This window comes from Cataglyphis hispanica, chromosome 16 (genome assembly GCF_021464435.1).
Source record: "Cataglyphis hispanica isolate Lineage 1 chromosome 16, ULB_Chis1_1.0, whole genome shotgun sequence".
Taxonomy (NCBI): domain Eukaryota; kingdom Metazoa; phylum Arthropoda; class Insecta; order Hymenoptera; family Formicidae; genus Cataglyphis; species Cataglyphis hispanica.
Window position 1 is genome coordinate 5,763,304 of NC_065969.1, and position 15,635 is coordinate 5,778,938.

General features: G+C 36.6%; 1 protein-coding gene across 9 annotated transcripts in view; it reads right to left on the minus strand.

The window, feature by feature from the left end:
- LOC126855359 (uncharacterized) overlaps positions 1–15,635 on the minus strand; it is a 119,303-nt gene that overhangs the window by 20,618 nt on the left and 83,050 nt on the right. The window lies entirely within an intron of this gene.

Consider the following 15,635-nt stretch of genomic DNA (forward strand, 5'->3'; position numbering starts at 1 on the left):
TTATATAAAATTCTGTATTTTTCGACTAAGTTTTATATTTAATACGATTTTTTTTACTTTTCACGAGTCATTCTCAAAGATTGCAAATTTTCATACGAGATATGATAACTGCGTATGCGGTGAGATCGCATAAGCGTTCTCTCGATCGCGACGAATCGTTAATCTAATCTGTTCAGGAAATTTCGTTTGTCTCGCTTGATGTGCGAATCGAACGGGAAAGATGGGAAAAATATATGAGAGACCAGAATGGATAATGAATTGTGTAAGAATCTTTCGTAGATTGTAGTTCGTTCTCTCAAACCAGTCGTTATGAGTTAACGATGTGTACGCTTCCTTAAAATTTTACGATCGATTATTTAAGTTCGAATCGAACTAAATGCACTGAGAGATTCGCACAGCGAAGAATGCAGTTAGTACTAAACTAAATTCACATGGGACTATCTTTCCTCTGCAAAATAATTTTGCATCGCAGTAAAGAAATTTTAAAACTAGCCAATATCTAAGAATTAAATAATTTAATACAAAAAATTTTAATTCGATATTTGCTTCGTCACAAAATTATTGCGTAAATATATAGTCTCAACTTTATATTTTTGAATTCAAGACAAAGTAAATCTAAGTATATAAAATACTCTTCATTCTATAGCTCCAAATTTAATCAAGTCTCAAGCAATTGTTTCCTTCTCAATTGCCGGATGCATTATGGGAATTGTATGGGGCAGAGTAGACAGAACGAGAGATAGAACGGAAGTGTGCTCGAGAAAAACGATGGCAGACCATCGCGTTTGAAAACAGGCCGACGAGACGAGACGGAGCGAGAGGGAGAGAAGGAAAGGACAATTTATCGCGCGCAATTAAGTCGACGTATCCGAAAGCAGGCCAGCGCGATTACGCAAAGCCCCCGGATTGCGCGCTTAGGAACGCCGGCTCCACGACACGTCGCGCATCGAGCCAATTTCCTTTTCTTTTTCTCGCGTTGCCTCGTAACGAACGGGTAGTCTAACGGGAGGTTTGCGCCAACAAGTTTCCCGGAATCAGATGGAAATCAAATGGTAGCCGTTGATCGTTGACCGTGACTGGAAATCGGCGGCAGTCGCCCGGAATTGGATCGATGCGGAATGCATCGGGAATCCGCTGGCGAATCATCTCGCGGACTCGTCGAGATTCGCGATGCGCGAATCGACGACGGCCGCTACATCCGCGTTTACCGCGGATCCGATTGACCATTCGGAATCGGCGCAATATCTGCCGTGCGTATTCGCGATTGTTCACGCTTAAACTGGCGTTCACGCTCAAACTGACGTCTGGAATGTAAACGACTCGGCGCGATGCCATATGGGCGCAGCAGGAAACTCCTCTCTCACACTTTACGCATAATAGGCGGTATTCAATCTGCAGAATGTATGGACCGTGATAGCGCGCAACCCCCCCCCCCCCCCCCCTGCCTCCCTTCTTCCCTTCCCTATCATCTTGCACATGAACGTGATAAAGACATCGCGCTCTCGTTGAAATTCCATTCTCCCGATCACATCGCATTTTAATTAATACTTTCTTTTTATACTTCAAATAATTCAAAAATTTGCACAACTTTTAAACTAATTTACGTAGAAGCAGGAATACGTGAAAGTTTCTGAATATATATTCACATCCTTATGTTACACACACACACACACACACACACACACACACACACACACACACACACACACACACACACACACACACACACACACACACACATATATATATATATATATATATATAGTTTTCGAGTAAATAAATCTTAACGCGTTCTTTATAAAATTTTCCACCTTACTCTGTCAAGTTCTCGGCTATGCAATTGAGAAATTCATGAGCAATAAAGAAGCTGAAATGAAACTCTTATTATGCATAAAATATTACGTAATATAGTAACTTTATTAGCGAGCATACCATCGCGTCAGAGTGATAAAGGATTTCAGAAGAGAGTCTCTGTGAAAATAATCAGCGAGTAAACGAGAAAATGGACTTTGGAGAAATTATAGCTGATTATTACTTTATAATACTGTTCCATAATATACTCTGCAAATTTATTTCTCCTACAAAGTTATTTTTATTGCAATTTTACTTTGACATACTTTAATGGATCATTGATAATCCGCCGTAGCGACAATCAGTTTTTACGTTACCTGCTTACGAAGTTACAGGCGGACAACATATTTCAGATTTTGTACCGCGTGTTCGTATTCCTATATATATGTAATCTTTCAGGAATATCTATGTATCATATAACATTTTTCATCTTTATGGACATGATCAGGCGCGCCAAGTTTCTTCGCGTAACTTTTCGACTCAATCCGTGAAACTTGAATTCGCGCGGATGCTCTCTGGGGAGCGCGATTATATTGCATTATGTTGACCGACCATGGACAATCGGATTCGTATGTGACTGTGGAGATGGAATGCGTGACGACGCATCCGGGATGTCGATGATTTGCGCGAATTCATCGTCGCAAATTCGCGCACGCGAACAGATTGACTTTGCGACATACGTATCGATAACCAGTCGCGACGTTCGATTGAATCGAGGTTCGACTTTTTTCTTGCTTTTCATGCGTAAGCGTGTTTCCAATTTCTTGGCCTTCGCGATTGGAATGCGGATGGACGATCGATTGACATTGTCAGCGATTTCAACGAGTCCTGCACGTCAAAGAATGTAAATTGATTTTAATCGATCTCCCTTTTCTCGTCAGATTTATCCCCGTTATTACTAAATAAATACAATAAAAATAATTTTATTACATATTTGACACATTCAAGATATTTCTCGAATGTAATATTTTCAACTATTTGGACCAATCAATTTCTCTTAACATCGCGTTATTTTAACGACAAAATTCAAGAATCTTTTCAGAGTCGGCGATAAATATGACAGCAACTTTGATTTGTAAATTGTATCTTAACAGTGAAATATCGCCAATGCAATCATTCTGTTTGCGCAAATTTGATACAACTGATTGAAGAATCTTACATTCAGAACATTCTCGAGAAAATTTTTCTCTAGCAATTTCTTTTTTTTTACATAATAACAGTCACGTTCATCTTCCTTTCCATTGTATAATATTATTACGATAAGTTTTGATCCAAGATTAAATTATGTTTTAAAATTATATTAAAACTAAATTATATTTCGAACTATTCTGGTAAGTTATATAACTATTCGGAATATTAAATAACGCGAGCGCGGTATGTCAAAAATACTTAGATAATCGGAAGAGAAGAGGAAAATAATTTATAATAGATATTTTCGTGCAATCGATCGCTTGCACTAATTCCACATTTCTCGCGAACGTAGTTAAACTCAGTAAAAGTAAATGTGATAATATAAAACTTAAAACTTAACGCATATGTGTGCCGATTGAGCCTTGGTAAAAGTCGTACGGAACATTAGACGGTATAACGGATTGAATTACATAATTTCACTGTTTTAGAAAAGCGGATCTTGCGTTTCGCGGCATTACAAACTTGTAATACGAGAAAATTATGCTAATTTCGTACCGATTTAATTAAATCGCATGGGATTTGTATGAATTACAATTACCGAGTCTGACACAAAATTTCGAAATGTATGAAATTTTGAAAAAAAAAAAAAAACGGAGTCAAAAAATTCAAGGCATCGATTTCATCTCTCGCATTTTGCACGCACGTGCGTACGTAAATATAGGTGTACCACTTGGCACGGAGCGCAGAAGAGATCAAGGTGCGCAAACGAGAGCCGTTATTCGCACGCATACGGGGTGTCCGCGAAATTTCTCGCATATTTCGAGTCGGTGACGAATTTCTCGTCTTCTCATCTTCATTATAATATTTCAGTAATACGAACCTACTATAAATCATAATAATAATATGAATTGTAGATATGAGACGAGACGATTCCGCGAAGCGTTTCGAATTGAAAGGAGGTCTAAGCTGCGAAATTACGCTTTCATGCGGTAGAAAGGGAAAAGCGGGAGGATAAGGGAACTCTATGGAATCTCCGTGCGAAATGCACGGGGATTAAAGCAGAGGTTGTTCACCTCGAATATCCCAAAAGACGAAAAGGGGAAGGACGAGGATTGGGGAGCTTTCTATGGGGATTTAATGGCTGGCGTCGCGACGCCGGAAGAGGCGTCAAAGGGTCGGTGAAACGAGGATGAGCGTCGTGTTGGGAAGGGCGTGGATATCGTTTTCCCGGATCGAATCTGACATTGAATCGTTCGGGGGATTATGGGAAAAGGGTGATTCTTTCGCTCAAGAGCGGTTAATGAAATTCGCGAAATCATGCAACAATCGATGACACGATGGCAAGTCGATTCGATTTATAGGATTAATTTATTTGATAAGATTGTTTGGTTGTATTTTATTTCCGAACAGCATATTTATTAATAGCTTTAGTTCACCTCAATATCATGTGTTAATTAATCTACTGAATTTCCTATCAATTATTTAATAAATTTTAATTTTAAATTTTCGCTTTGCAGTTTATACTTAAAATTCTTTCCCTGAATTATTCTTTCAACTTTTCAACATTTAAATCTCTAGATGATCTCTATAAATCGCGAATTCAATTTTATCTATGTGTCACATATCTTTATATGCATTTTATATAGATTTCTATTTTAATTTTTCAAATATATTTTCTGTATTATATGAGTAATAAACATAAAGTTAGAAAATGAGAATTTCTTCCAATTATATATATATAGATAAAGGAAAATTAAAAAAAGATGACTTTGCGCGAAACAACACGTTGTTCACCGTCTGAATCTCTTATCACGCATCGTGCTGAATCGCACGGCGGTGAAGGTAAGCAAGTGCGTGCAAATCGGGAAGGATGCTGGATAGGCAAACAGAAATAGATCGCGGCGGCGGCGGCGGGAACGTACTCCCACGGTCATTTGTATCGTCCTCGACCTGTTGCTGTTACGGTCGGACAAGGGGGTGTTGATTTTTCTTTTTCCGCCCCGATGTACACGCTCGACCGTTACCCTCTGCGCACGCGGCCGTTTTCCTCTCGCTTTTCCGCCATGATTACGATGAATGGAAAAAGAAAGACGAAGGCACGACGGGGCGCGGTGTGCAGCATGTGCCCGAGCGTAATAAATATTTTACACCCTCGTGGAATTTCTCGAGAACGCGCTTGTTCTCTCGCGGTATTTTATCCATATCTGAGCGCGATATCCTTGCCACATATAAAATAGAATCGTACCATCGCACGTCTCCGTTAGAGCATTACCGTGAAAAAAGCAGCGACGACTAAAATGAAAAAAAAATATCGAGCTTTGTCCGTGAGACGTAATTCATTTAAAAAACTTGCGAAAATAATATATTTATTTAAAAAACTTGCGAAAATATATTTATTTACTCAAGTCCAATTCTAATTGAATTTATGAAATCTGCATTGGAAATATAATAAATTGATAACACACAAGAGAGAATTAAATATCATTGATAATATCTTTCGATAGCTCGTTTGTCACATTTTATTCATTACGACTATGCTTGTCTTTACTTTGTCAAATACATACTTGGGAATTGAAATGGCCATTTTATGATTTGAATATAAAGGAAATTTTCACAATTATCTTACTTTCTCTAATTCCCAGAATATTGACTTTGTAATATCGTTTGATCATGAAATTTTGCCAACTTATTATTTTATCCATGACATACTTTCATCAACAATAACTTGTTCGAATAAGTTGCATTTATCTCTTAGCGATAACGGAAATATAAAAAGAAAATATAAGCCACTAAGAATAAATGTTGTATCCGTTGTTGATGAAATTGTACGCTATCTTTTATATTTTAGAGGAACAATTTGATAAAATTTAATGCGGATTAATCGCATTAAATTGAAACAACGCAACTACTGCAAACTTGGGTTCGCCGCAACGTGATTCCCGTGCGAATTGATCTCCCGCGTTTGAACCTCTCGTCGTCCTCATCTCTCCAAGCTCGCGCGCAACGGTTCGCCGCAATCTTGCCACTATGATTATCGTAGCAAGTGGCCACACTATGGCACCGGCACGAGTGTGTCGACTCGACGCCGAGTAACGGGATCTGTAGTGATCAAGTAGGTCAAACGACTCGGTATCGTCGCTTTGTCTCTTCGCCCGAGTACCTCAAGGTTCGAGGTACATCGTGAACTTTAAACGAAGCACGTGTACGCGAGCTGACTAGGAATTCATTTTATTAACAGGCATGTAATACGAACGATGACCTTTTTATCTATGTCTACAGAGAAACGAGAACGTGAATACGAGATGTAATAGCGGAATAAAGCGCGTGCGTTATGAATTAAAAAGAACTCGTCGAACCAATGGATGATTGTTACAAGCATCAATCTTGATACCGACCCTCACTCTTTAATAAAGACGAAAGTTAATATTATGAAAGTCGAGTAAATATATTCTTTCGCGTAAACTGTCATTAAATCTCTGCTGCGGTCTGCATCGAGAGACACGCAATAATGAAGTTAGTATTGTAGCTCGCTACCGTAGATTTTGCAATAGCGATATCGGTTTTCCTTTGCTTGCGCAAAAATGTTTGCGAGCTAACGTGAATAGAAATTAGGATCGCGATAGGAAATTGTCGTAAGAAAACGATCTATGTGGGAAGCACTCGGAGCTTATACAGCCGGGAGTTGCAGAGCGTCTAATGACGCTTTTTGCCGACCGCGTAAACTCAAAGCGCAAAAATTGTCGCACGATTGACCGATGCATTTACGAGTTGAGGGCGTCCTTTACAATTTTATGAACGGGCCGGAAAAGGTCATTAACACTGACAGATAACGCGCATCATCGACTGTTGATCTAATAAACTTCGGTCTTAATTTTTTTTTTTTCATCGATACGCGGTCTTGAGTTTCAATGAGAAAACCCAAGGAGATGGAATTAAATATTTTTCTCGACGGTAATAGTTAAAGCAGAAGGTATAATAATCGGCGATGCAAGAAACGTGGAATAAACGGCGTGCTCCGCTAATTTTACAGAAGACCATCATTTCCATTTCTTATCGAGAACACGAAGAGATATTTTTGTCACGCAAAGATTAACCATCCGAGTGGAAATGTAATTTAGCATAGCGATCAACGCGCCGATATATCCGTTAGCGATCCAGTTAACGATCGCGTGGAAAAAGAGACTGCGTCGACAAACGTGAAATCTACGAGTGATCCAACAAACTGGGCCGTTCGCTTTTTCCTCGTGTTTCGACGTTGTTGCGGAGAACTTCTTACCGATTCTCAATTTCCCGGTCTCTCTGACATCGCGATCAGACGATGGCAGGTGTAAATATGTCTTCCTGTCGCCTACTTACTACGTCCGCAGAATTGTGTCACCAGCTTTTTATTTCCAAGTCTCTCGACAAAAATAGATGCTAAAGAGATATATCTTTCTTAAATAAATAGTCGTTTTACACAGAGAGCCATAGAAAATTTAAATATTTCACATTCATATTCCGGAAAATTGAAAATAAAAATTTCCGCGCTAATTGTCGACATCTTGACATCAATTGTCCGCAAGAATTGGACACGAGTAACGGTATATCGCTATACAAAGTAAAATCATGCGTTTTGCATCGGGCTTTAAACTCTACTGCATTAATGGTTCGCGTGTTCACAGTCCAATTGATATGCCTGGCAAAAAGATTCCGTCGCGTGGTCATCTATTTATCAATGACATATCTTTCTCAGATGTTGTCAACAATCGTTCGAGATAAAAACTAAAAGCGGGCGGCGATAAATACCATGTTGTTTTAAAATTAAAATATTTGCTGAAACAATTAACAAAACATTTATTTCTTTCTCTGAGAATATAATATTCGAGCGATGAAAAATTATTATTAGAAATGTAGCTCTGCCAAATTTAATCGCATCAAAATAATCTAATAATAGTATCTCTTTTGTTTTTAAATTAAAGATAATTCAAAAATGACCTGAAAAAAAATAATTTGCTAAAATTAATCAGATTGGTCGAGTATTGTTGAGAATTATGTAAATTGGATGCGTTCAAGTCATTAAAACCGAAAATAGTCGGTCCAATACTTTCGGTCTAAGATGACATCAAGTTAAGAAAGAATGTATGTTACTTAAACTGAAAATAATATGAAAAAACTTGATTTATAATAAATTTATAATTTTAAATATAAAATAATACAAACTTATGCAAATTTGCGAGAGATTTAATCAAATATTTTAACAGTCATTAGATAAAAAAAAAAAATATTTCTAGTTAGAGTAAAGATATCCAAATTATTCAGATAGATGCGAGAAGATACGCAGAGATCACCCAGACGTGAAAAGAATCCTGTTAAATTGCCAGATACAAGTAGATACCGCGGGTCGTTAAGAATATTTGCCTACATTTAGCCGTATATATAAATACTCAACAACAGCTACAAATGCAATATCAAGGGTTAACGTGAAATCTTGACATCTGCGTCCTTGCGTACGACGATCGCCGCGATTCAATGATCGAAAGTGCCGGTATTCGGGTAACGGTACTTGGCGAAAGGAATGCTCCCCGCGGAAGGATCAGCCGGATAAACGACCGGAGCCCGGGTTCCGAAATGTACACTCGTCCGATTTCTCGGTGGTCTTTCGTACGGTTCTCTCGCAACGATCGTTCCGGCGATGATGTTTTCAGCGCTTGGAAAACCGGAAAATATCTTGTACCGCGACGTGTCGTTTTTTGGAAGATCGAGGAAAACCCTTCTCCGATAATAATACTGACGATCTGAAGACCCAAGTGACGCCAGCTTCGAAATTAATTTTCGGGAAGGAGGCAGAATAATTCGAACATTGGAACGCGATTGACATTTCGGTCTCTTGACGTTTTCTTTCTCTCGGGCTCTCATCCGCGGAAAGAAACCATTCTGTTGTGCGGCACCGATTGTGCGACGCGACCCTGATCGCCTCGTAAATTATTCTTAGACTGCGATTTATACGCGCGGGCACCTTTAACTATTCGCGGATTAACGGCTTGCCACACCTTGCCGCGCCTCGTCTCGTCCGGTGATTTAATCGAAGTTCGCAAATTATCTCGCCGATCACGATGAACGTTTTAATACTGAACTTTGCCTGTCTTTGCGTGGAATTCGAAGAATGTCTCGCGTTAACGAGATCTCGCGAACGAACGAGCAGATTTGAAATGATTGGAATTAAAAAGATGTGTGAAAAAATCAAGATTATTTTTATTCTTTTTATTTTTTTAATGATGCCTTTTTTTGCGACACATTAAATCAAAATTCGCTCCAGATTTGCTTTCTCTCGCATTGACTTTTTGATATATTGTATAATATTATAATAGTCTATCTGATATATATATATATATATATGTATATATATATATATATATATATATATATATAGTAGATCTGACTATAAAATGAGATTGAAAATCGTATATCGCGTTAACCTCAATTAAATTAAACGTATCAAATTAAATGCATTAAATTACGCGTCAAAATATCACAATTGCAACTAATAATGTAATTCTATTTCAATTATCTTGTTCCAAATATATCCGTACACTGTCGAGGCTTGCGAGTTTCTCATCGTCGAGCAATAACACGAACAAAACATTCAAAAAACCATTAACTTTCCCGTGTCGATATTTCATTCTCGATATAACATTCTCAACAGTGAAGGGAAGGTGCGACATACATAATGCACATGGTATGCGATACGTCAAAGTCTCAATCTCTTGCTGTGATTGTCATTTATACACAATCACACATGTATGACAGAATGGCCACATATTTTGAAAACGGTAGCCTTTATCTCATGTTAAATCGTCGTAAAGAGTGATTAGAATGAGATGCAGATTGCATAAATTATACGTACTGTATTTGCCGGACCAGCAGCTGCCGCAAATCAGACCGACTTTCCCGCCCATCTTCCTCGCGATAACGAGATGCGCAGCTATCGAAAGGACTTCGCTTCCTGCCGTGAATCTAATTAACGACGTGATCGACGTATCGTCGCACCACGTGCCTGTCATGGGCATGAATTCGTGCAAACGATCCTTGTCCGCCTACAATGTCGTTCGCATCCCGAAAATAAATTGTCGAGAGCAAATATCAGCGACAAACCGTTGGTCGATGTATTGACACGCAAACGGTTTAAGTCAACAAACTTTCTTCATCAAAATCATTCACGGTCAAATACTGTTTCCACGAGACAAAGTTGCAAAACTGATCCACGTAAAAATTATTCTTCCGATATTTTCGTAATAATAAAATATTTTAAAGCATTCCACGTATACATGTAATACGAATATTATAAAAGACGTCTCTTTGAAATGTAAAAATTGAGATGAATAAAGATCTCGGGTATACATTTTTATGTTTAGAATATATTTTATTAGTTAAATGAATCTCTTTTTCTGCGTATATATTTATTCAATATTTAAATATATCCTCGAAAATATATTTATTCGAAAGGATTCGAATAAACATATTTTTTTCTTTTTTTAACTAATTTTATAATTTAATCGCAGACGGGAAAAATTCAGAATAAAGAAAGTGCATCGATTATTTCGAAATCTGATACATAAAATAAAAGGTTTTGTACAATCATTCTGTCAGCACAAACGATAAAGTAAACGTTGAAGTATCAATCAATACGAGCTGTCACGAATTTATCGGTTTATTGAATTAGCAACGAATTAACTATTCGCCAGAAATGAAAACGCGTCGATCTACAGTTTGAGTTTTTCATTTGAAGTTTCTCTATATACCGCGTTTCGTTTATTACTATGAACTAAATATACCGGTTTATTTTCATATAAATTTCATATCACTCGAAATCAAAGATATAAAATTGATATATAATAAAATTGATGGCATAATATGATTGTTTTGATAAAACATACACATGTAACGTCATTTTTTAATAAAAAATCCCGATGAAAGTATGTACAGTAATATATACAATTTAAAAAATTAGAAAGATCATACTGGCTTTACCTCATAATAATTTATCCACGAAATCAATTAAAATGTTTGTGTTCTTAATTTCATATTAATATTATTGAAATGTTTTTCTATTCCAAAAATACGCGAAAATTTTGTTGTCACCATTCTAGTATCAGATTTCAGAAATTTTACACCGACACTTGTATACTGCGACGTCACCCTATATTTTAAGATACTGCGAAAATCATTTCGCGCCTGAGATATTACGCGGATGTTCGCGATTCTTATTTTTCTTCGAAGACGCGTAAAAATTATCCAGACGCTTCTTACATCACGTCGCGTGCACCGTCATCCTTAACGAGCATCTTCCTTGAAATGTCACGACCTCGAGTGAACTTTTAAGACGATCTCATAGCTCGCGTGTCTGTCCGCAATAGCTCACCGATTTTATATCCCCGACACTTCGCGAGGCGCTCTCGGTGAGAATTTTTAAGTCGATCGTAATCCAAACACGATGAATCTTTTTTGCTATTTTATTCTTTTGCGTTTTAAATTTCATCCGGTGTGACGCAAATAAACGATATGTCACCTATTTTGCGTAAAAAAATCCAAAAATATATGCTACGCACAGATGCGTAGCACAAAGCTCGCAACAATTGTCTAATAAAAGAGCTGATTCCGGTTAATCAATCACGTAATTACACACGTATGTATACTTTTTATAAACGGTTATCCACACGAGCATACGATCACGATCCGCGCACCGATCGATGCGGACTGACACGCATTCACGCCGCACGCGGAGAGTCGCGTGGAACCGCGTGGAGCGCCACCGACTGACAGACTGACTGACTGACTGACTCGCGGCTGCTATCATCTGGACCGGACAACCCAGAATCCAGGCTGTCTATCTGACTTCATCTCTCCAACTCCATTCAATTAAAAGATGCCCGCAACCGGAAATTGTTGCTTCGATAGTCCGAAGATTGAATGTGAAAGACGATATTTCGAACAAAATTATACGCGCGCGCGTAGTTTTTTTATTATCGTGCAATCTTATTTTTCATTTTTTTATTCTGAATTATATACAAGCTAATATAACTTTATTTTTGTCATTTTTTGTTATAGAGAAAAAAAATATTTGTATGATTGATATTAATAGAAGCATGATTTTCTATAAGTGTGCTTTTGTTTCATTGTGTTATTTAATTTTTAATAATATAATTAAATTTAACATCGATAGCTTTGAAATGATATCAATAGATTGGAAATTGATAAGCATCGACACTGATGGAATGTTGAATAAATCGTCAGGAATTGTTCGTGAGAATGCCGCGTAATATAATAAATTAATTATGTTCATTAATCAGTCAGAAACTTTGTTCCTTAATTAGTAGAAGTGATACGAATCCGACAATGTAATAAAATATTCCGTAAAACTCTTGGATAAAAACATCGATATTGAATGAGAGAAAGTATCTCGATATCTTAGCGAAATTGTGCGGTTGTACGCTTCGTTAGTGAAATCTCGCTATTTCGATTTTATGCTTCGCTGGTTTGATGTCTTTAATTAAATGTTTCCGATAACAGTCTACATTATCGCGTTATGCGTCTCTCAGTGTAACATTGCTAGCTTGTCGAAAATAAAATGTTTTAAACGCCATGTGTGGGTCTCTGCTGAAATTCGATATAATGCTGCTTTATTTCATTTGGCTGGGTGCGCGATTATTTAATCAAAATCATTATTCTCCCTTTCACATTTGATGATCCTTGTAATGAGCAATTAAACATGATTATATATATATATATATATATATATTACTAACATTTCCCTCTCTATATCTATTAATATGCATTTCTTCATTTTTATTCTATTCCATATTAAATGAAGTTCGAATTTACGATGTTTGATTTTCATCTTGAAACATTTATCAATATATAATAAAATTTTATTTAAATTCACATTTCTTCATATAAGATTTAGATGAAGAATTCTCTGATAAAAAATAATTTATGATTAATTTAGAATTGTTTTTTCTTTAATTTCCTCAAAAATTTGACGATTACATTTCGTATGTAAGAAGTGTTTTCTATAATTTTCACATAGATCGATTGCCCTTTTCGCGAGTTAGTTTATTTTCCTAGCTTAAAATGTGATAAATGATTCCTCATGCATAAACACGTTGCGGCTTACACGGACGATAAAAGTTTGATTTTTCAGCGAGGTCAATCGATGAGGTAAACCGCATTACTAAAGTGCCAATCACAGACGCGTTGCACCGACAAGAGAAGCTTTGGAACTTCAATTGTAAAAATATCCCATTTTCGCGTGTTTTTGACCTTTTGTGATACGATGATATCTATTGTTATCAAAGTTAAATAAAAAAAGAAAATAAAAATTGATATCATTTTATAACAAATTTCGATTCTCCATGACGATATAAAAAATGCTTTTCGTTTATAAAATATTAGAGTTCCTTATAAATCTATTATGTAATATCGAAAATCGAAATTTTATTGAAATTATATCAGTAATTTGAACGCTTGAGATGAAAGATATATTGACCATTTAAATTAAACTATCGTTACTATCGCAATTATCACAATCGGAAAATTTCAAACCTACGATTAAATATACAGGTTGTAATATTCTGAATAGGAGCTTTTTTTGTCTTTCTCGATCGAACGAACGTCAAATGTACATGTAGTAATCTATTTGATATCGATCCCGATATTATGCCATTAGGAATCAATTCTTTTGCGGTTTCAGTCCTTTTCTCTCCTTCTCTTTTTCTCTCTTTGGATTTTTATAATTCCACGCAGTCCGATGGACTTTAATTATAGAGTATCGCACGGTATTCCCTCGTGTTCGCCACACAAAGGGGAAACGTAACGTCGGGGAAGAGAAAGACCAAAAAATTTCTCACGCAACGGCAGGCACATAATCGATCGGGCATAGTCAAGGGACCGCGGCAGAAGAGTTCCGTCCGTCGCGGGCGCGCCTTCTCTCTCGTCGATATTTAACGATCCGCGAGGAATCATAGCAACGAACAGGCGAACCATAGACATTGCCCGCGGCTGTATAGAATTTATCTACTTCAAGAGCCCGCGTCATTCGCGTATGTTATTGAACCCGACATAAAGTGCAACGAACAAGTCGCCGATGACGACGATGTCGACGGTGCACTTATGGCGCGTCATTGCCCTTCGCAGAGCGCTGACGTAGTTACGATAATGCGTTCGCTGCGTCGAACAACGTTAGCGACAATGCAACGACTTTCCATCTGCCAATAGACCATGCAAAGTCGTTCATTGCCGAGGAAGCTGTTTCTGAGTCGGCTACATGTACTGTTCCGCTATTAAAGCGAGTGACGTGCGAATAATATGACGGTTGGAAAACATAAAGATCAGCTCGAGAGCGACAGACTGGCTGTCACTCAAATGGCCTTTTAGCCGCCCCGTAAAGATAATATCACCTCTCGGAGGAAAAATTAACTAGCGGACAAAGTTTTCTGAAGAAAATTAATTAGGGCGATTAAAGCGTTCTCGATTAATCGTCGGACGTGTCGGTGCACGTGATCAAATGCGTTTAATCAGCTAAGTAACGAGATCGTGACTTCTTTACGCTCAAAGTTTTCCATAGAGAATAATAATGGATAATTAATTGTACTGTAATCACATAAGTTTCACATCTTACATATTTTTTCATGATAAATTCCATGAATAAAAAAAAAAATAATAATAATTATACATCTTCCTCTCTCTCTCTTTCACTTTGCGAGAAATTTTTTAATCGAGACAAAGAAAAATGTGATTCTTAGTGCTCCTAGCTTTTATTTAAACTGATTTTATTTATTTATTAGATATATATTTTTACCATTGTCAATTTGATTCTCGCTGTCAATAACATCTGCTCATCAGAAACGAATTCAAGTTTTGAGAAGATAGTTGACTTGGGTTTATCTCTATCTGCTTTTAACTTTATTTATTTTCAGTCGGATATCTTTTTGTACAATTTATATGTATAACGAGTTATATATGTACATATCATAATAAAGGCTTAAAGTAGAACGATCGAATCCCTTAGTTAAAATTGAATGAATTTCTGCAATTATTATTAATAATGTCGTTGCTAATGGCAGTCACTGTATTTCGTGAAGACAGCTTTATTGATCTTTCGCTTGATCATGAAAATTATATTTAAAAAAGAAGAGCTGTTTAAAACTTAATATTTTAGCGACAATACATTTTAATAAATCGCCTAGATAGTCAAATTAAACGATATTATATATGACAATAATTTTGTCAATATCAATTTAAAAGCATGGCCTACGAAATAATTCATAATTCAGCATTGATTTTACGCAGATTATAAAATGCGCGGAAATGAGATCCCATATGTAAAAGATGTAAATTACTCAAAAGTGGGAATCAATCGAAGAATATTTAAAAAGTTTTTCTAGAACGTTCAATAAAGAAACGTTATCCTTATTATAATAATAATGTCATGACTTATACTTACAAATCAATTAACTGGTATGACTAAGAAATAAGTAAAAAAAAAAAAAAAAGAAAAATTAAATAGAAAACATAATCGTCTTGGATTACCACAATTTTTTCGGCACGATTGTGTGATGTAAATCTTAATGATAAATATATCTTAAGAATATACATGCATTCTCATACATACACACGTA